This window comes from Choloepus didactylus, chromosome 6 (genome assembly GCF_015220235.1).
Source record: "Choloepus didactylus isolate mChoDid1 chromosome 6, mChoDid1.pri, whole genome shotgun sequence".
Lineage (NCBI taxonomy): Eukaryota > Metazoa > Chordata > Mammalia > Pilosa > Megalonychidae > Choloepus > Choloepus didactylus.
This window is the reverse complement of record NC_051312.1, coordinates 103598147-103620842: the sequence shown is the minus strand read 5'-3', so window position 1 is coordinate 103620842 and position 22696 is coordinate 103598147. Positions and strand designations below refer to the sequence as shown.

At 38.5% G+C, this 22696-nt stretch overlaps 1 protein-coding gene across 2 annotated transcripts in view; it reads left to right on the top strand.

Annotated features, from left to right (window-relative positions):
* The first annotated feature begins 3755 nt into the window (after positions 1–3755).
* RAB38 (RAB38, member RAS oncogene family) overlaps positions 3756–22696 on the top strand; it is a 183744-nt gene continuing 164803 nt past the window's right edge. For both annotated transcript variants that reach the window (XM_037841007.1, XM_037841006.1), the window contains exons 1-4: positions 3756–5560; positions 6831–6909; positions 9076–9167; positions 16758–17849. The gene's annotated coding sequence lies outside the window, so the exon portion shown is untranslated. The remainder of the gene's footprint in view (positions 5561–6830; positions 6910–9075; positions 9168–16757; positions 17850–22696) is intronic.

Genomic DNA, 22696 nt, shown 5'->3' with positions numbered 1-22696 from the left:
AGGTGTTCACAATTTCATCATATAGTTGTGCATTCATCACCACAATCAATATTTTGAACATTTTCATTACTCCACAAAATAAAAATAAGAATAATAAAAATAAAAGTAAAAAGGAACACCCAGAACATTTCATGCTCCTTTTCCACTATTATTATTCATTTACTTTTTGTCCCCTTTTTTACTCATCTGTCCATACAATGGATAAAGGGAGTGTGAGCCACAAGGTTTTCACAATCACACACTCACACCAATGTAAGCTAGATAGTTATACAATCATCTTCAAGAGTCAAGGATACTGGATTGCAATTCAACAGTTTCAGGTATTTCCTTCTAACTGTTCTAATACCCTAGAAACTAAAAGGGATATCTATATAATGCATAAGAATAACGTCCAGAACAACCTCTCAACTCCATCTGAAATCTCTCAGTCACTGAAATTTTATTTCGTTTCATTTCTCTTCCCCCTTTTGGTCAGGAAGGCTTTTCCCACAATGTCAGGTCTAGGCTCATCCCTGGGAGTCATGTTCCACACTGCCAGGGAGATTTATACCCGTTGGAGTCATGTCCCATGTAGGGAGAAGGGCAGCAAGTTCACCTGCTGAGTGGGCTTAGAGAAAGACCACATCATGAGCAACAAAAGAGGTTCTCTGGGGGTGACTCTTAGGCACGATTATAAGTAGGCCTAGCCTCTTCTTTGCAGTAACAAGCTTCATAAGGGCAAGTCCCAGGATTGAAGGCTTGGCCTACTACAATGGTAGTCCCCAATGCTTGTGAGAATATCAGGAATTCCCCAGGTGAGGAAGTTTAATATTTCCACATTTGCAAATACTTTTTATTCTCTGCCCAAATTACTCTGGGTTTTACACTAACCTGTACAAACCAACCAGCTCTCACCCTCTATTCAAGGTTCCATGTAATTATGGTGTTTGAATAAACTGACCATACAATTTAAATTATATAGCGTTCTACATAAAATATAGATTTTGCACCAAATAAACATCCTGCTTTGGTCTCACACAGAACTTGAGATTTTAGAACAGTCAATATCATCCTTTTCTTTATAGTCTGGTTTACCTTAGTTCTAATCAAGTCCATTTTGTTCATATCTCTAATTGAAGTTTGATCTCTTTTTCAGCTTCTTTAACATTTGCTGTATGGAGTAATATATTCATAGCTGTTAAACTCTGGCTCTGAGTCTCAGGTGTCACACAGATACCTGAAGTTCCAGGGACTGACCAGATCAGCATCGCAGAGTTTAGAGAGAACCATTTCAACTCATGAGTAGATGTGACTACTGTAAGAGCTTACGATCTAGGAACCTTTGCCATAACCTTCCCCAGATAACCTATGCTCTCAAATTCAGTTCTCAGAGTTTGCATGTTATAGTAAATCCATATTAGTGAGGCGTTACAATGTTTGTCTTTTTGATTCTGGCTTATTTCACTCAACATACTGTCCTCAAGGTCCATTCACCTAGGTACATACCTCATAACCTCATTTCTTCTTGCCACCGCTCTGTATTCCTCCATCCGTTGTGAATCGTGAATACTGCCACCATAAACACCAGTGTGCAATGCCACTCATGACCCTGCTCTCAGTTCTTCCAAGTATATACCCAATAACAGGGTTGCAGGACCACATGGCAACCTCATGGTTAGCTTCTTGTGGAACCACCACACTCACTGCCCTCCAGCTGGGCTGTGCCATTCTACTTCTCTAGCAACAGAGAATAGGTACATCCCTCTCCCCACATTTTCTCCAGCACATGTATCCCTCTGCTTATTTTTTAAACAGTTTTATTCACATACCATAGAATCCATCCTAAGTAAACAATCAGTGATTCCCAGTATAATCACATAGTTATGCATTCACCACCAGAATCTATGTGAGGACATATCCATTTCTTCCAAAGAGGAGAAAACAAAATGAAGAATAAAAATAGAAAAGATAGAAGGAAAATTAAAATAAGATAAAATACAGTGAAAAGGTCAGACAACACCACCACCACCAAGAATCCCATATCATTCCCTCATATCTCCCTCTTGTAGACATTTAGCTTTGGTATATTGCCTTTGTTACAATTAATGGAAGCATAGTACAATGTTACCATTAACTATAGATTCTGGTTTGCATTGACTATATTTTTCCCCTATACCATTGAATTTTCAACACCTTGCAATGTTGACAACCATTCATTCTCCCTCATTTAAAAACATTCTTAATATTTGTTCATTTAATCACCATCACTGACTACTCTAGGTTTCTTTAAGTTATACAATCCCAGTCTTTATCTCCTATCTTTCCTTCTGGTGTCATACACGCCCCTAGCCTTCCTCTTTCAACTGTACTCATACTCATCTTTATTCAGAGTACTTACAATATTGTGTTACCATCACACACTATTATGCTATTCATTCCATTTCTGGATCTATTTCTGGATCATTCCATTTCTGGGTCTTTGTATGTGATGGATCACTTTTCTCTTGCTGCTTTCAGAATTCTCTCTTTGTCTTTGACATTTGATAATCTGATTATTAAATGTCTTGGAGTTTGTCTACTCAGATCTATTCTGTTTGAGGTATGCTGTGTTTCTTGGATCTGTAATTTTATGTCTTTCATAAGAGATGGGAAATTTTCAGTGATTATTTCCTCCATTATTCTTCCTGCCCCCTTTCCCTTCTCTTCTCCTTCTGGGACACATATATTAGTGCCCTTCATGTTGTCATTCAATTCCCCAAGACCCTGCTCATATTTTTCCATTCTTTTCCCTATCTGTTTTTTTGTGTGTAGATTTCAGATGTCTGTCCTCTAGTTCATGAATCATTTCTTCTGCCTCTCAAATCTGCTGTTGTATGTCTCCATTGTGTTTGTCATCTCTTTCATTGTGTCTTTCATTCTCATAAGTTCTTCCAATTGTTTATTCAAACTTTCACGTTCTTCCTTATGTTTCCCCAATGTCTTCTTTATGTCCTTCATCTCTTTTGCCATATCTTTCCTCAACTTGTTGATTTGATTTTTGAATTGATTTAGCATATTTGTTTGAAGATCTTTAATTAGTTGTTTCAATTCCTGTATCTCATTTGAAATGTTAGTTTGTTCCTTTGGGCCATATTTTCATTTTTCCTAGTGTGGTTCCTAAGTTTTTTGTTGTCTAGGCATCTGGTTTCTTTGATAATCCCAATCAGATTTTCCCAGACCAGACAGGCCCAGGTCTCAGGGGGAGGCTGTATTCAGTATTAGGTTTCCTTAAGGATGAGACCCAGCAGGTTGTCATACTTTACTGTGAGGACTCCACACTCTGTGCTTTTCCTATCCTGCCCAGCAGGTAGTGCTTGTCAGCCCACAGCCCCCCACCAGCATAAAGAAGGGTAGTGCCTTTAATTCTCAGTGGACCCTCTCATAGCCAGGGGTTGCAGGTGTCAGAAGCCAAACTTAAACTGTTTCTGTTTCTTTCCCCCCAGGCCCTGGGATCTGAGTTCTCTGAGGGAGGGCCACCGCTTAAGATAGGCCCTGCCCCCCCCCTTTTCTGAGGAAAAAAACCCATTTAGGGAATTAACTCCTACAGATGAGTTTTTCCTTTGACTCTCTGACTATCTTAACTCCACCCTTGCCTGGGTCACTGCTGACAATTGAAAATGGCTGAGGCTTTGTCTAATGAGCTACTTAGAATGAGAGAGAAAAAAGGAAAAAAGAAGTCCCCTTTTCAGAGCCAGTCCCCAGCCCTCCAGTTCAGCAGGCAATAACTGGAGTTGGTACCCAGTTCTGTGTGCCCCTTTTCTTGGGACACAGCCCTTTTTCAGTATTCTGAGCTCAGCCCACTCCAACAGCCTCTGGTTTTATGTTTGTTTTTTTTCCCATCAGCTCTGCCCTCTCTCTGCTCAGAAAAACCTCTGTGTTCCTTTCCTGCTTGCTCCAGGTTTATCTGTGCTCATAGCTTGTATTCAGTTGTCCAAATTTTTAAATTAAAACTGCAATTGTAGCTTGGTTGAGCTATATTCCTGTGCTCCCAGCAGGGACTGCTGCTTTTCCCCACATGTTCCAAATCAGCTTGCCATGCCAGTGGGGGATGGGTGCCAGTTCTGCAGTTTGGGGAGCTTTACTTACAGTTCTATGCTGCAATCTCAGCTGTTCCACTCATTCCAGACTGGTTTACAATGTTGTCCAGTCATAGAAAACCCCCTAATGTTTGTTCTAGATTATTTACTAGCTGTTTCTGGCTATTTGCTAGGTGTTCTAGGGGACTAAGTAAATACCACACCTCTCTATGCTGCCATCTTGCCCCACCTCTGTGTATATGTGTGTTTTAAGAGAATTTTTACCATTGTTTTTCAGATTCACTTATATCACTTACGTAAAGTGCTCTTTAAGAAGAAAAAACATTTGACGTTATTTCAATTTAAAAACGAACAAACAAATAAAAACTTGTATGGCAACTAGTATAATCAGGAAATGCCTAGTAACCCCTGAAAATCATTCCTAGCTATTTTATGAACCAGAAGCCTTACAGGAAAGGACTAGGAGTTTTGATAAAATCTGGATATTGGTTAAGCTAATTCTGATGCTGTGTTTCTTACGTTTGGAAGCATTGGCTATCTTCCATTGGGTGAGCAGCAGTATCTTAGTGAAATACTATCATTTTAGATTTGTATAGGTCCTTTGTGATCTCCAAGAATTATTTAACAGTGATATGAAACCTCTATGCTGAGTAAAGAGCATCTATTAGAAATGATTTGTCAGTCAGGTGGCTTAGGCAATTAGAGCTCTAATGCATGGCAACATGTTAGAACCACAAGCCTTTTGGGGATGGAGGCAACCATAGAGATCACCTAATCTAGCCTCCTCTTTGTATAGATTAAGAAACTGTGGCCTAAAGAGGGGAGGTGACTTGTCCAGGCCACACAGCTGGTAAGTGATAGAGCCATGATTAGGGCCTAGGTCTTCTAAATTCAGTTCTTTGAATCTCAGAGCTTCCTAACAGTGTCCACAATCATCAAGGATATTAGCTGCATACTTGGAAATTTCACCTGACATTTTAAGTCTCAGTGATTTGTCTTAAACATCATTATGCATTGAAGTTTACTACCATAGCATTTTTATTCTCCTTGAACTGAAATAACACTCCAGAAGTATGTGCAATGTTTAAGGTATGGCTTGTTGGGCCTCTTGGCACAGTGCCATATGCCTTTAACCTTTTTTCCACATGGTGACACAGAAGCAAACACTCTTAATGGCAGGTCATTTGAAGGGTCTCCAAGGAGGTATATTTTCTTTGTTACCATTATTGATTGAATGTAATTTTAGTTCTACTTTATGCCTTATCCTTGCTGCTATGTGAGTGTGTAAAGAATTTCTTTTGCACTAAACATTTATAAAGATAGTACCTGATTAACAGACAAGATTGTATTTAATGTGAGTTTATCTTCTTATTCTCTAGATGGATAGCTGTCAGCCACCACAAATGAAAACAAATCAAAGAGATGCAGAGCACTTATGCTTTTGCATGATTTCATGGAAGGCCCTAATTGAGCTCTCAAGGAAAAATCATTATCGACATCATTCAGTATGTATCTGCTTTCTGCAAGAAGCCAGACCTCACACATATGATGAGTTGAGGACAGGCAATGGCCTGAAGAGTCCCTAAGTTTTTAGTGGTGACAGTAGGGATTTCCCAGAGTGAGAGCTTAATTACACTGCACTTCAACCTGGATTTATCAGCTATGGGAGTCTGCTTTTCTTATTTCTGTAAGAAGGAAAGATCGCTTATTTGTTTATGATGTCAGAATTTATTAAAGACAGTGACTAAATGAAGCATCATGGTTCCATAACATAAGCCAAGTAATTAGACTTTTAAACTGTACAAAAAGCAGCAAGTTCCATTATCTGAAACTTGTTTACATTGATTAGAACATTATTAGAACATACAGTCAGGGTCTCTTGATAAGTTGAACACTGGAAGAAATGAGATGGGAACCCTGGCTAACCTCCCTAAAGACATTCCAAGAAAGGCCCCAGAGATGATACACATGGCTTACATCACAGCACACAGGTTAGGAAAGCAATGTTGATTTCAGGCTTGATGTTGATCTTAGAGCCATATGGTCTGGAGATTTTTGGCTCTGCCACTTATTAGCCATGAAACTTCAGACAATTTTCTTAACCTACTTGTGCTTCGGTTTCCTCACCTATAAAACAGAGATAGTTATATAAATATCTTTCACTATTTGAAATTTCCCTTTCTAAACCCTTACTATCTCAAAAAGGAACCAAATGGATTTGTATTTTTAAGACATCTCGTGCTGTGTAAGCTCAGGCTGGTATTCACATTCCCAGATTGGGGAACTAAAGTATGTTCAAAAATGCCATTTCCCTGGATACCCCATACCTGCTTGCTGAACTCTATCCAACCTCCAACCACTGAACTCAGGAACCAAATAGATTTGGATAGTCAGGGATATGTGTAACTACTTCATAGAGTTGCCTGACGGTTCATTGCCTTCATATAGGCAATGTACTGAGAACAATGCTTGGCAAGTACTAAGGGCGATGGAAATATCAGTAATTGTTGAAGTCACCTTTATCTGATTTCAAACTGAAAAACAATCTAGCTAAGAGGAAGCAGCTAAGTTGTATTCTATTAAACAAGAGGGAAGGGACTTATGAAATTTCTCTTTTCAAAAAATGGAAGACAAGAACACAGAATATGGGGACAAAGAAACCCATAAAGAAAAACCTTCAAAAACTTAAGCTGAAATACAAATTAAGAGTATTTTGATTTTTGATGTTGTTATAGAGGTCTTTTTTTCTTTACATCCCCACCATTACTTCTGCAGCTTCCTGTGGGGAGAAAACAAGTATGAGAGGTGATCAAGCCCAGAAGGCCACAACAGAAAGAATCACTGCAACTTTGAGGTCAGTGAGACTTGGCAAAAAAGACTAAAAGTAATTTAATTTGAGAGAATTGTGACAATTTGATTTTCCTATTTTGTTCTAAACTCAATTTTATGATAAAATGTCTGTAACATATTCAGGTAACATTAGTACTGGAAGTGAAGCTGGAAGTTCACCTCGTTCACCTCTGTCATTAAAATAAAAACAGATCTAGAGAGGTGAAGTGTCATGCCTGAAGTCACAGCTAATAAAATCTAGAACTAGACCAAGTGTTCCCAGAATTTTCTACTCTACCTGCTGCCTCCCAATTAAGAGAAATGGAGACAGAAATATAAATGTTTGTGAGACAAATAACCTCACCTTGTTGCTTCTGTAAAATCATTTTTAAGACCCTTTCCAGTTGTCAGAAAGCCAGCCTTTCTCATCTCTTGGGGCAGTTCATCTCAGTTCTAATTGCAAGTGATTTGGAAGGTTTAATTTAACAATTTGCCTTTAAAATATAGTGCTGTTAATATATAGTTATTTATATAATATACAAATATAAATATTTATATTTCTTAACTATGATAAATATTTCTTATCTAAGATTAAGTTGGCACTTCCTGACCAATATTGGAGAGCTTGAGATGTCAAAACTTCTACTCTGATGGAAAGTGCCTGAATTTGAAATCAGTGATTGGTGGTAGGTCACTTAGCCACTGGGCATTTGTTTCTTACTGACCTCATTGAAGTGTAGTTGGATTGAAATTGTGAATTTACCTAAAATTTCCTGGGCTGTCAAATAATTGAAGCCTCAGCAGACTTTCTGGTCTTGCCAAACTGTCCTCTGGTGACAAACCAAAATTGTAGGAGATAAAGTAACCCTTGCCTTTGATGGACTGACACAGAAACTTTTGTTGGTGTCTTTCTTTTTCCTTTCAGAAATCCATTTACCAAAATCCCGTGTTTTTAAAAGCCTTGTGAGAGTTAGCAGAACTGAGAAATTTAACCTCTCCTTTTCTGACTTTGAGGATGTGGTGCTGATGTAGTACTTTGATTTTGAACTTTCTGTCCTAAAGGGCAATTTGTTTTTTGAAACTCAATTCTACAGCTAGTTAAATGGGGAAAGGGTATGCTAAACGTCAAGTCCCTAAATTGAGAAAAAAGTAGTAGATTTATTTTTTCATCTAATACAAAAGGTCTAAAGAGATTGAAATCCTAACAATCAGTTGAAAATAAATTGGAAAAAAAAGTCTTTTCCTGAGGAAATGAGAGAAATGCTGTGAAGCTAAGGTTGTGCATTAATCATTGAGATGATATATTTTTTCTATAATGTATTTTCTGAACCTTTAAAAGTATTGAATAGTTTCAGTAGTTTAAGATAAATGATAGAAAATGAATGCTTTTACTATCAGATTTGTATACTCTCCTATCTTTTGTGAGCTTTCTGCAAAGCTAAAATAAAAGCTTCTTTATTTGATGAATACAGTAATTTTTTGGGGAAAAAAAAAAAGCAAGCTTCTTTTTCCTTTGGATTAACTATTCCTTTGCCATCATAAGAAATGGACACTATTCCTAAGAGAGATTAGAGATGATCCCAGTTCTGTAGGCTAAAATTCAGTTGAGTAAAAAAGATGAGTCTATGAAAAGAAATTTAATAAAACAGCATTTTGCTGTGAAAATAACAAGTTTGGAATCAGGCAGGCCTGGTTTGAATCTTTGCTCCTCTTGTTTGTTTTTTCAACCACAGTCTGAATGAACAGAGATTTCTAGTCCTTAGTGTCTTCATCTGTTAAGAGGTGATGTTAATGTCTAGTTTCAAGGGTTGTGGCAAGATTTAGTAGAGACAATAAGTGTTTACAAAGATAAAAATGCAGTCTAAAATAAATAAAAAGTGGACATGTAAACTGAAACAAAGTCAAGATAAAGGTAGGAAAGTAGGATATGACAATAAATAAGTTCTGTAGAGTCTTGCACAGTTCCTGATACCTGGGAATCACTGCAATAGTGGCTCTCTGCTGCAGATGTTTGAAGTTGTCAAAATTTGTGGTGGTTGGGGGGGGGGGTTGAGGTGGTTTGCTACTGGTGTCTAGTGGGTAGACAGCCACCCACAACAAAATTTTCTGGCCCAAATGTCAATAGTGCCCTGTTTGAGAAACTGCCACACAACATGCTAACTCTTTTTGCATATACTCTTTTTTTTCCCAGTGCCAAATGGATGTTATAGATTTTGGAGGAGGGAGAGAGTTCTGAGGGCTAAGATTATCCCAGAAAGTTTCAGAGAAGATACGGAACTTGAGGTGAGCTTTGAAGAATTAAACGTAGTAGGAAAAGGCACGTGAGGCCAAGTGAGTGGGAGGAGGTAGAAGTAATGAGAGAAAATGAGACTTCTATTTCAGATTCAAGATGACAGATTGAACTCATTTTGTAGTGTCCTTCCCCAACAGGAACCCATTGATGTGATTTTTAAAGTTTCAAAACTAATTAAATACATAGCCATACTTGAAAATAAGATTGGGACTCATTTATGGACCAGAAAGTTTGATGAACTCTTTAAAAGTAGTGAGAACAGGGGGAAAAAGAAAGGGGCATAAAGGAAAGTATAGTGATAATTGGAGGCCCGTGTGTACAGGAAAATTCTGCCATAGAAAACAAACATATCTCAATTCATCAAACATTTGATCAAGACAAGGATAAGGAGAGCGGTAGATTGCAGATATTTAGGCTTAAAAAGAGCATTGGTTCAAAGCATTGGTTCTTTACTCTTGCTGGGTGATAAACCCTTTTGAGACTGATGAGAACCATGGATTATTTCCCCCCCAAAATGCACATATTCATTATTTTCATTTTCTAGCTGCTAAAACAAATACTGTACAATAGGTTTTCCTAACAACAGGAATTTATTGACTCTCAGTTTCAAAGGCTAGAAAGCTTGCTCCTTCCTGGAGTCAATATCTTCTAGCTGACTGGTAATCTTTGGGGTTCTTTGGTTTTTCTTGATGTGGCAATGCACATGGCAGTGTCCTCTGGGTTCTGTTGACGTCCAGCTTCTGGGTTCTCTGACTTCCATCTTCTTGCTTCTTCTTTGGCTTCTCCTTCCATGTCTGATTTCCTTTGTTTACAGGACTTCAGCCATATTGGATTCAGACCCACCCTCATTCAGTTTGGGCACATCTTCACTAATAACATCTTCAAAGGTCCTATCTACAAATGGGTTCACAGTCACGGGAGCAGGGGTTGGGACCTGAAAATGCCTTTTGTGAGGGACATGATTCAATCCCCAACACTCCTCTTAAATTTTACATAAAATTTCCAGAGTTTCATGGAGACATAAGCCCAAGCACAGTCAAGTAAATGTTTATGTGTATAGGCACTTTTTCCCCCAGCCAGCAGCCATTCCAAAGTACATACATTTTCAGCTATAGGCTGGGAGGAACCATTGAAAAGGCTTGCCAGGTGAGAGTCAGGGAACCTGTACCAGTTACATAACTCAGGTTTGAGCCCAAATTCCCTTTGGGCTAAGTCTTCTCTCCTCTTCATCAAGACCCTTTTTAGAAACAGCTCCCCATTTGTTCCCTGAGACTTAGTGGCTCTTACAGTTCCCAGCCTTTTGTTTAGCTTTTGCTGGGGCTGGGACCTAGTTTTGCTTCTGTCATCAGCATCTTTGGAGACTGGATTCTGATCTCTAAGACTCCACCTGGTAACCAAGGCCCTTTTACCCTGGAGAGATTTTTCTGATGCCTATTGACTGCCTTCAGAAATTCCTAATTTTGTGAAGACTCAGGAATCTCCATCCCTGTGCTCCTACCACCCACAGGTGTTACCCTAACCGCACCTTTAGCCCTGCTGCCTGCTCACCCTGAATGCACACTGCAGGAGCTTCACCCAGCGGATACCTTTAAATGCCAAATTATACTTTATTTTGCACCCAGATACTCTGTCATTATTGGGAATAATAATGGCTGCCATTTATCAGACTATTACTTTGTGCTATGTGGTCTGGGAAGCCCATTATATATAGTATCTCATTTAATCCCTTGCAAAGTTCCTGTTTTACAGATGAGGAATCAGAGAAGTTAAGTAATTTGTCCTAAATTGTAGAGCTCATCCATTTACTTGGGATTTGAACCCATTTTTCTCTAGAACCACAGCTCTCTGCTATATACTTCCTGACTCATTATGTCTTTCCAAGTGCCTTCCCCAGTGGTGTGTTCATTTTTCAAGTCCTAGTCCCTTTTGTTCTTCCTTGTCCTTTTGTAGGTAACTATCATACTTGAATAAGCCCTGAGAGATAAGAAGATGCCTTCAATATTCTTAATCCAAGGAAAAATAAAAGAAAGGTAGTCTCATAGAGAGAGATGAAGTTAGGAGGGAAGGGGTACTTTTTTGTTTGTTTTGTTTTGTTTTGTTTTGTCTTATGATTCATTGGTTTTTATTATATTCACAAGGTTGGGTAACAATCAGCACTATCTAATTCCAGAATATTTTCATCCCCCCAGATATCTCCCAGATAACCAGATCCATCCATTTTTACATTTTGCCACATTTGCCATATTATTCTATCTATCCATCCATGAATCTATCAATACTTCTATCCATCTATCTGTCTGTCTGTCTATCAATCCATTATACTCCTTGAACACTTAATACTGCCATGTATGTTTCCTAAGAACAAATATTAATTTATATATCCATCTTAAGTGCAGTTATCAAGTCCAAATAATATAACATTGATATAAAGCTTATAGTCTATATTCCAATTTTTTCACGTGTCCCAATAATATCTTTTTTTAAATGTAATTTTATAGGAATATATTCACATACCATACAATCATCCAAAGTATACAATTAATTGTTCATAGTATCATCATATGGTTGTGCAAGCAACACAATTTTTGAACATTTTCATTACTCCAAAACCTAAAGATAAAAATAAGAATAAAAAGTAAAAAAGAACACCCAAAGCATCCTATACCCCTCCTCCCCCACTATTTTGCATTTACTTTTTGTCTCCATATTTCTACTCATCTGTCCGTACACTGGAAAAAAGGAGTGTGAGCCACAAGGTTTTCACAATCACACAGTCACACCATATAAGCTATATAGTTATACAATTATCTCCAAGAATCAAGGATACTGGATTGCAGTTAAACAGTTTCAAGTATTTCCTTCTAGCTATTCTAATACACTTAAAAACTAAAAAGGGTTATCTATATAATGCATAAGAATAGCCTCCCCAATGACCTTGACTCCATTTGAAATCTCTCAGCCACTGAAATTTTATTTTATTTTATTTCTCTTCCCCTTTTGGTCCAGAAGGCTTTCTCAGTCCTCCAATGCCAGGTCCAGGCTCATCCCCCAGGAGTCATGTCCCACATTGCCAGGGAGATTTACACCCCTGGGAGTCATGTCCCATGAAGGAGGGAGGGCAGGAATTCCACCTGCCGAGTTGGTTAGAGAGAAAGGCCATATCTGAGCAACAAAAGAGGTTCTCTGGGGGTGACTCTTAGGCACAATTATAAGTAAGATTAGCCTCTCCTTTGCAGTAACAAGCTCCGTAAGGGCAAGCCCCAAGATCAATGGCACAGCCTACTAACCTGGTAGCCCCCAGTGCTTCCAAGAATATCAGGAATTTCCCTGGGTGGGGGAGTTTAATATTTCCACATTTTCCCCAAGTCCTTCAAGAGGACTTTGCAAATACTTTTTATTGTCTGCCCAAATTACTCTAGGATGTATTAGAGCTTCACACTAACCTATACAAACTATCCAGAACTCACTCCCTATTCAATGTTCCATGTAACTATGGTGTTTGAATAAACTGAATGTACAAGTTAAATGATGTAGTGTGCCACAGAAAACATACATTTTGCACCAAATGTCTCTTCCTTTGGTCTCACACTGAAGTTGAAGTTTTGAAGCACAGTCAATACCATCCTTTACTCTTTAGTCTGATTTAACTTAGCCATGTGTGTTTCATATCAAGTCCATTTCATTCATATCTCTAATCTTTTTTTCACCTTCTTTAACAGTTGCTGTATGGGGTAATGCTGACATTCATAGCTTCCAAGCTCTAGCTCTGAGTCTCAGGTGTCACATAGATAACCTGAAGTTTCAGGAACTGACCAGGTTATACACAAACTGCTCACCATGTCAGACTTTAGAAATAACCATTACAACTCATGAATAGATGCAACTGCTGTAAGAGCTTACAATCTAGGAATCTTTACAATTAGCCTTCCCTGATAAACTATGCCCTCAGATTCAGTTCTCAGAGTTTATACATTATAGTTAGTCCATATTAGTGTGGCATTATAATGTTTCTCTTTTTGATTCTGGCTTATTTCACTCAACATACTGTTCTCAAGGTCCTTTCACCTAATTGCATATCTCATCACTTCATTCCTTCTTGTAGCTGCTCAATATCCCATTGTATGCATACACCACAGTTCACCATTCCATGCATCAGTTGATGTACCCTTAGGCCTCCATCCATTGCAAATGGTGAATACCGCTGCCACAAACAACAGTGTGCAAATGTACATTCATGTCCCTGCTCTCATTTCCTCCAAGCATATACCCAAAGCAGGGTTGCAGGACCATAGGGCAACCCTATATTTAGTCTCCTGTGGAACCACCATACTGCCCTCCAGATGGGCTGTACCATTCTACTTCCCCACCAACAGTCAATAGTTATATCCCTCTCTCAACATTTTCTTCAGCACTTGTATCCCTCTGTTTATTTTTTAAACACAGTTTGATTCACACACCATACAATCCATGCTAAGCAAACAATCAGTGATTCCTGATATAATCATGTAGTTATGCATTCACCCCAACAATTTATATGAGGACATTTCCCTTTCTTCTGCAAAGAAAGAGGAAGAGTAGAAAAGAAAAAAAAAGAATAAAGAAATAAAAGATAGAAGAAAAAATAAGAATAAAATAAAATACAATGAAATGTGAGGCAACAACACCACCACCAAGAATCCCATATCACTTCCTTATATTCCCCCTCTTATAGATATTTAGCATCAGTTTATTGCCTTTGATAGAATTAATAGAAGCATATTACAGTATTACTGTTAATTGTAGACTCTAATTTGCATTAATTTTAGTTTTTTCCTGTATACTATCCAATTTTCAACACCTTGCAATGTTGACATTCATTTGTTCTCCCTTATGTAAAAACATTCTTATATTTGTACATTTAATCACCATCATTGACCACTCTAGGTTTTGCTAAGTTATACAATCCCAGTCTTTATCTTCTGTCTTTCCTTCTGGTGTCATACATGCCTCTAGCCTTCCTCTTTCAACTGTACTCACACTCATCTTTGTTCAGAGTACATACCGTATTATGCTACCGTTACACAGAATTGTGCTATCCATTTCTGGATCTGCACAATCAATCCTGTTGAACATTCTGTACTCCTTCAACATCAAATGCCCAATCTCTACCCTCTTTCTAGCTCCTGATAATCTTTGTTCTCAACTTTAACTCTCAAGGTTCGCTCATTAATGTTAGTTCATATTAGTGAGACCATAGAGTATTTGTCCTTTTGTTATGACTAATTTCACTCAACATAATGTCTACTGTCCACCATTTTGTCTTTTGGATTTTATGTTCATATCTTATTTTTATTTTTTCTCTCTTTTTACCCTTAGTGATATTCTTCCTTTCTACACTCTTCTCCAAACCTCTCTCTCTTGTATTTTCCTATCTGCCTGTAGTGCTTCCTTTAGTATTTCTTGTAGAGCAGGTATCTTGTTCACAAACTCTCCCAGTGTCTGTTTGTCTGAAAATATTTTAAACTCACCCTCATTTTTGAAGGACAGTTTTTCTGGATAGAGAATTCTTGATTGGCATTTTTTCTCTTTCAGTATCTTAAATATATCTTACCTCTGCCTTCTTACCTTCATAATTTCTACTGAGAGATCCACAGATAGTCTTATTGAGCTTCTCTTGTATGTGATTGATTGCTTTTCTCTTGCTGCTTTCAGAATTCTCTCTTCATCTTTGACATTTGATAATCTGATTGTTAAGTGTCTTGAGGTAGGTGTTTTCTGATATATTCTGTTTTGGGTAGTTTGTAGATCTGTAAGTTTGTCTTTCATTAAAAGATGGGAAATTTTCAGTGATTATTTCCTCCATTATTGTTTCTGCCCCTTTTCCCTTATCTTCTCCTTCTTGTACACCCTTGATACATATATTCATGTGCTTCCTATTGTCATTCAATTCCCTGAGACCCTGCTCATATTTTTCCATTCTTTTCTCTATCTGCTCTTTCATGTGTAGGATTTCAGATGCTTTGTCCTCTAGTTAATGAATCTGTTCTTCCTTGTCTTCAAATTTGCTGTTGTATGTCTCCATTTTATTTTTCATCTCTTTCTTGTGCTTTCATTCCCATAAATTCTGCCTTTTGTTTTGTCAAGCTTACAAATTCCTCTTTCTGGTCATCCTGTGTCTTCTTTTTATCCTTCATCTCCTTTGCCACATTTTCCTTCAGCTCATTGATTTGATTTAGAAGATTTGTTTGAACATCTTTAATTAGTTGCTTCAACTCCTGTATCTCATTTGAATGTAAGTTTGTTCCTTTGACTTGGCCATATCTTCATTTTTCCCTGTGTGAATCATAAATTTTTTTGTCTAGGCATCTGGTTTCCTTGATTACTTCAGTCATATTTTCCAGACCAGATGGGCCCAAGTCTCAATAGATGGGTGTAATCAGCATCAAGTTTTCCTGGGGATGAGACCCAGAAGATTGTCAGACTTTCCTTTGTGGTCTCTAGACTCTGCTTTTCCTGTCCTGCCCAGCAGGTGGTGTTTGTCAGCTTGCAGCTCCCCACTGGCATAAAGAGGTGTGGTGTCTTTAATTCTTAGCAGAACCTATCCCTGCCAGGGGCCAAGATTGAGGCAGAAGCCAAGCTTTTTTCTGCCTTTTTCTTCCCCAGGCCCTCGGGTCTGAATTATGAGGGAGGCCTGTTCTTGAGCTGGGCTTTGCCCCCCTTTTCTTAAGGAAGATATGCCCTTTAGGGAATTAGCCCCTTCACTTGACTTCTTTCTTTGTCCCTCGATCTTAACTCCACCCTAGCCTGGGTCAATGCTGGTAATTGAAAATGCCTGAGGCTTTCTCTAATGAGCTACTTAGAATGAGAGAAATAAAAAAGAAAAAAGGAAGGAATTCCCTTTTCAGAGCAAGTCCCCAGCTCCACAGTTTCACCAGTTAAGAGCCAGAATTGGTACCTGGATCTATCAGCCCCTTTTCTTGGGACACAGCCCTTTTCCGGTATTCTGAGCTCAGCAGACTCCAAAAGCCTATTTTTATTTATTTATCATTTATTTATTTGTTTGTTCTTTTTTCTTTATTTTTCTGTCAGCCCTGCCTCCTCTCTGCAGGGAGAGATCTCAGGGTTCCTTTCCTTCTTGTTCCATGTTTATCTGTGCTCATAGTTTGTATTCAGTAGTCCAAATTTGTTAATTAACACTGTAATTGGAGCTTAGCTACCTTCCTTTCCTCCTAGTCCCACAGGTAAGTGTTCCAACTCAGCCTGCCATGCCAGTTGGGGAGTGGCACCAGCCTCTGCAGTTTGGGGGCTTTACTTGCAGTTCTGTGCTGCATTCTCAGCCATTACACCCATTCCAGAATGGTGTGCAATATGCGTCCAGTCACAGGTGTCTCCAGTTGTTCCAGACTATTTACTAGTTGTTCTGGCTATTAACTGCTTGCTCTAGAGGACTAACTAAGTTCCACACCTTCCTACACCACCATCTTGCCCCAATAATTGGGGTGCTCTGTTTTAAAATGTTGAATTTCAGCTGACTACTGCAAAAGTAGTAAAAGCTTTTATTTTCAACAAGTGTCTCATCAGAAATATGATATCGTTTGTAGGAAGGATTTGACAAACCTGATGTTTAGCAGACTTGCAATGCCCTAAACTCAAATGGAAGATTTTTTCTGGCAGTGCATTCAGCCCTCCAGGAAGAGTGGATTATTTTACTTGGAGCACAATTCAAGGGAAGTATTAAGAAGCAACATTTTTTTTCTAATGTAAAAATTAAATAAATAAAAGAAGAAACTTACTGATGTCCTCTCTGCTGTATTTCATGTACCTTAGGATGTTGGTAGAAAGACATCAAACCATGATTGTTTCACAAAGCTCATTTAGTTTCAACAAAAATTTCAAGTCAGTATGGTCACTTAGTGATCTCTTTCTGTATATTTGAACTACCCACTTGATGTGCTTTTTAAGTTTGGAATAAGAGAATAAAGAAAAGGAGTCCCACCAACTGTTGCATAATTTTTTATTGAATTATGCTTAGAGCCTTTTAGCATGAGGAATGCTGGCTTTGGCAAACTAACAGAAGATATCTCTTATGGGATGCCTCTCTGTTTTTGTTTTGGAAGAACTTTGAACAATTAATCACAGCATTATTTACAGTTATAAAATGTTGGAAACAACCTAAAGTTCAACAAAAATGAAACAGATCATTTGCAGTACACATGCTTGACAGTATAATATACAGCATGAAAATAACCATGCTGCCAATATGGCAACATTAAGAAATGCTTGTTTTATAAGTGTGAAAAACTGATGCTAGGTTTTAAGTTATGTAATATGAAAATGGACATATAAGCACCTTAAAAAGGGCAGGAAGATTATAAATGATTAAACAAATGATTTCCTTTATTGCTGTTTGTATTCCAAATAGTTGCTCAAGGGAAAATGTAATTGAAATCTGCATGATCAGGACACCTACATAATATAAATATGCTCAAGTCTCTCTGCCATCATAAAAAGAAAGCCCCTTCCTTTTCATTCTACTGCAAATATTACATAACTCTTCTCTTCTCTCATCAGCTAAGCTTCTTCAAAGAACTGTCTCCAGTAGCATTTTTTACTTTCTCGTTTTGTATTTTCTGCCTAATCTATTTAAATCTGTCTTTCACCCAGGTCACTTCTTTGAAATTGTTCACACCAAGGTAAGCAAAATTATTCTTGTTGCTCAAAGCAAGGTCAGTTTTCAGTCCTTATCTCTGCATTGGATATTTGGTCGCTACCTTTAACCTTCCAGTTCCCAGCCTTCAGAACTATTCACTCTAAGTTTTCTTTTCAGGCTCCTGATCTGAATCCATTCCTTGTATTTGAGTATTCCTCCAGATTCTGTAGCACAGCCTTTTCCCCATCACTACACATTCTTCCTCAGTGAGGCAATCACACTCAATATATACTGTCTACATGCTGATGAATACCGAATCTAGCTTCTACCTTTAGAGCTTCAATATTGATTTTCTACTGTGGCATATCAAAATACCAAAAAACAAACAAACAAACAAACAAAAAAAACCTAGTGGCCTAAACAAATACACATTTAGTGTTTCATACTTTTGTGGGTTAGGAATCTGGGCATGGTGTCAATGGATTTTGTCTTCCATGGTCTCTCACATGGCTGCAGTCAAAGGGAGACCACAGAGAGACCACAGTCTAATCTGAATGCTCACCTGGGGAAGGCTCCCTCAGAAGCTGTAGACAGCATTCAGTTCCTTACAAGTTCTTGGGTTGAAGGCCTCAGTTTCTTGCTAGCTGTTTGCCAGAACCACCCTCAGTGCCTTGCCCTGTGGACCTCTCAAACATGAAAGCTTGTTTCATCAAAGTGTTTAAGCTGACAAAGCAATAGTGTCTGCTAACAAGACAGGATTCACAATCTTTTGTAACCTAATTGTGCCTGTGACATCTACTCAATGTTTCCATATTCTATTGATCAGAAGCAAATTACCCAAGAGGACATTATACAAGGCCCTGAATACCAGGAGGTGGGGATTATTGGGGGTGGAGGGCATCTTAGACAACTTCTAAACCATATATCTCACTCCCTATTTATACATATTTTCACTTGGATATTCCATTAGCAAATGTAATGTTTATAAATCAGAAACCATTATATTTTTCTTGACCCTATAGCAAGCTCAAATTTCCAAAACCAGAAACTTGATTATCATTGACTTATTCGTCTTCCTTCCTCCACTCCACATTCAATTAGTCATGACCTCTTACTAATTCTAATTTCTAAACACCTATTACATTTTTCTATCTTAAGCCACCATGATCTCTAACCTGTGTCACTGTTTATGCTGGTTTGAATGTATTATGTCCCCCAGAAAAAGCCATGTTCTTTGATGCAATCTTGTGGGGCAGACATATTAGTGAAGATTAAGTTGGAACATTTGGATTGGGCTGTTTCCATGGAAATGCACCCCATCCAACTGTGGGTGATAACTCTGATTGGATAATTTCCATGGAGGTATGGCCCCGCCCATTCAGCATGGGCCTTGATTAGTTTATTAGAGCACTATATAAGCTCAGACAGGAGTGAGCTTGCTACAGTCAAGAGGGACACTTTGAAGAATGCACAGAAGCTGAGAGAGTAGCTGCAGACAAGAGACAATTTGAAGATGGCCGTTGAAAGCAGACTCTTGCTCCAGAGAATCTAAGAGAGGACAAGCACCCCAAGAGCAACTGAGAGTGACATTTTTGAGGAACTGCAGCCTACAAAGGATTGTCCTGGGAGAAAGCCATTTTGAAACCAGAACTTTGGAGCAGATGCTGGCCACATGCCTTCCCGGCTAGCATCCAGTTTTCCGGATACCATTGGCCATCGTCCAATGAAGGTACTCGATTGTTGGTGACTTACCTTGGACACTTTATGGCCTTAAGACTGTAACTTTGTAACCAAATAAACCCCCTTTATAAAAGCCAATCCCTGTGGTGTTTTGCATTCTGGCAGCATTAGCAAACTAGAACACTGTTATAGCCTCCTAACATACCTCCCTACTCCGGCTTTGCCCTCCTCCAATCTTCATCACAATGGTAGTTACAGTGTCACACCCCTGCTTAAAATCCTTCATTGGCTTCTGTATTAGTTAGGGTTCTCAGGGAAACAGAACCAACAGGAGATATCTGTAAATATAAGATTTTATAAAAGTGTCTCACACAACTGTGGGGATGCACGAGTCCAAATTCCATAGGGCACCATGCATGAGTCCAAATTCCATAGGGCAGACAGCAAATTGACAGTTCCGATGAAGGTGTTCGATGAACTCCTCGGGAGACACTGGCTAGCTGAAGAAGAAATGAAGGTTCTGTCTCTTCTCCCTTAAAAGTCTTCAACTGATTGGATTAAATCCAGCTGATTGAATTCTCTCATTGTGGAAGACATGCCCTTTGTTGATGTAATCAGTCACAGGTGCAGTAAATTGACTGATGATTTAATAAACCAGCCCTCTGGTTTATTCACCAGCCACAAATGTCCTTGTAGTAACCGTTAGAACAGTACTTGCTTGACCAGACACCTGGGCACCATCACCTGGCCAAGTTGACACATGAGCCTAACCATCACAGCGTCTCCTAGCTTGAGGGTATTTCAAGGAAAATAGGGCAAGTTGTCTGAGAATGCCTGTTTAATGAACCTGTGGTTTTCATCATGCAAGCTATAGAAATTTAAACTCTGAAAATTCTTGGTTGGTATGGTTACCCAGGAATTGAGTGACAAATATTATGTTGAGTACAGTTCTCTAGATAATATCCAAACTCTTTAATAGAATGCAAGTACTTTAATATGGAATCTAAATTGGGGGATGTAAAAGAGTTGTATTTGTTTCCAGTAATGCTGCCAATTGCTCTTCAAAACATTATCTTTTCAGAAGGATATTTTCCTTAAATATATCTTAGTCTTACTGTATAATTTCCAGGCATTTTCATTTATTAAAAGTTTCAGACCACTTCTAAGAAACTCAGACCTATTTATTGTAACATTTTAATTGCTCAGGTCCCACAGGATGCCTATGTGAGAATGGGAAATGATGCTTCCTCCTCCTGGCAGGGGCAGGGACAAGCACATAATTAATTTTGAGCTCTAGTTGCTTCCCGGACCAGATTCTAGACAATTGGAATTTAGAGATGGTATTGTCTGCTGTTAACAAATGCCCCCCTCTTTTTCCTAATTTAATCATGGGGTGAAGAGGAATAACAGTGAAATGGTATTTCCTAATCATTTGTAACATGATTGGTTGATAAGTATTTCAAATATCACCCCATTGTCCACAGAAGTTGTTGATGCCACTTCTAGACTGTTTTCCTTGGAAGTTCCAACATATGAGCAGACCTGGGTATGCCAATTACAAACCAGGGGCCAGACATCTGTGCTTATTTCAGTCTGTGATGTCTGTGCTTCAAGACAAAAGTCACTGGATTCCCTGAAAATAGTCCTCATTTTAAAATTCACTTTTAAATGGGTAAAATCTCCCAGGCCTGTAAAATAGTTGATGCTTGCTATTCTGACAGTTCCATTCAAAAACAAGGTATGACAAATGACCTTTTCACAGGTGCATATGGGACACAACTGTAAAAACCCTTAACACTTGGTTTGGAAGAGAAATTTTCCCATTCAAAAATGAGTAATTTTTTTGGCACTTGCTGTAGTACTCTGTAGCTGTGAGGTGAATTCTCTTGGTCTCTGTCCAAAACTCTGGCCCCAAAAGCTGATTTTCAAATATCCTGTGTTAAAGAAGGATTTAAAACACCCAAGAACCATTTAGTTGTCAAAAATAAGAGATCTAAATTTGGATGTACCCTGTGTCTGTCCAAATTGCCTTAATAGACAAACAACAATGTTTTGAATGGTAGTGTACTGTTTATATTGTTTCTCAGAAACAAACGGTGAGACAGGTAGAACAGGTATTAACAGCCCACGTTATAGATATGAAAACCACGATTCAGTGAGACCAAGAACCTAGCTCAGAGTATTTGAAAGAATCAATGTTTGAACCCATGATTTTGGACCTAAGCCTGTCCTCTTTTCCATTATGTCGCATTATTTTCAATGTTTATTTTCTCAAATGCAAAGCAGTAAGAATTAAATTAATTCTTCCCCAGTTGTACATGACAGAAAATTAAACAATACTTAAAGCCAATAATGATTTGGAGAATTACTTATGCCTTTCTTAGTTTTAGTAATTTTACACTCCTCCTAAACATAATTAGCCCACCCATGACTAGTTTATTATAAAATAGGGGTGGCCTTTTTTGTCTACAAACATGTCCACAAGTAAATGTGCCCTGATGGTCCCATAAATTAGGATTGCTCTTGTTCCTTTTACCCAAAAAATTATGATAACTGGTTTCCCTTCCTCTGTAAACTCACTATCCTCTGATCCATAGCCTCATATCATTTAGTGCTTTTGGAGCTCCAAATAGTGCCTTTGTCTCCTATGTGCTAAAAGCCAAAAAAGTTAACTCACCGTCTTTCAATTCGTTAGTCATTCTAGCTTTTTTCAGACTTGTGGATATTTCTTTCCATCATCCTTCCCTCTTTTTCTTGGAGAAGGGAGATAGGAGGTTGGTGAGGGAAGAGTTGAATGAGGGTTTGAAGACTGCATTTGTGAAGCAGTCTAGGACCTAGGAAGTGGGATGGCTTCCAGTGAAACGTGGTGATATGACCCAGGTAACACTGATAATCATGGGGGCAGGGGTATCCTCCACAGTTGATGAATCATGGCTGCAGGAGTGTCGTGGGCACAAATAGGGCAGTAAAAGAGTTCTGAGTTTTGGCCAAAGATTTCCAGTTAGTTAGTGCCTGGGTGAAGTAGGTAGACAGAGTCAGGAGCCAGCCAAATGATTGGTAAGCACAGTATCCAGACACATGTTCTGATCATCCCCAGTGGGGGAACTGATGTACAAAGAAAGGGGATGTTCAAGGTTCAAGAGGAAGACAAGCTGCAGCTTTGGGCCTGGGCTTTATCCAACATGCCCTGGATTTTAACAATAATAAATT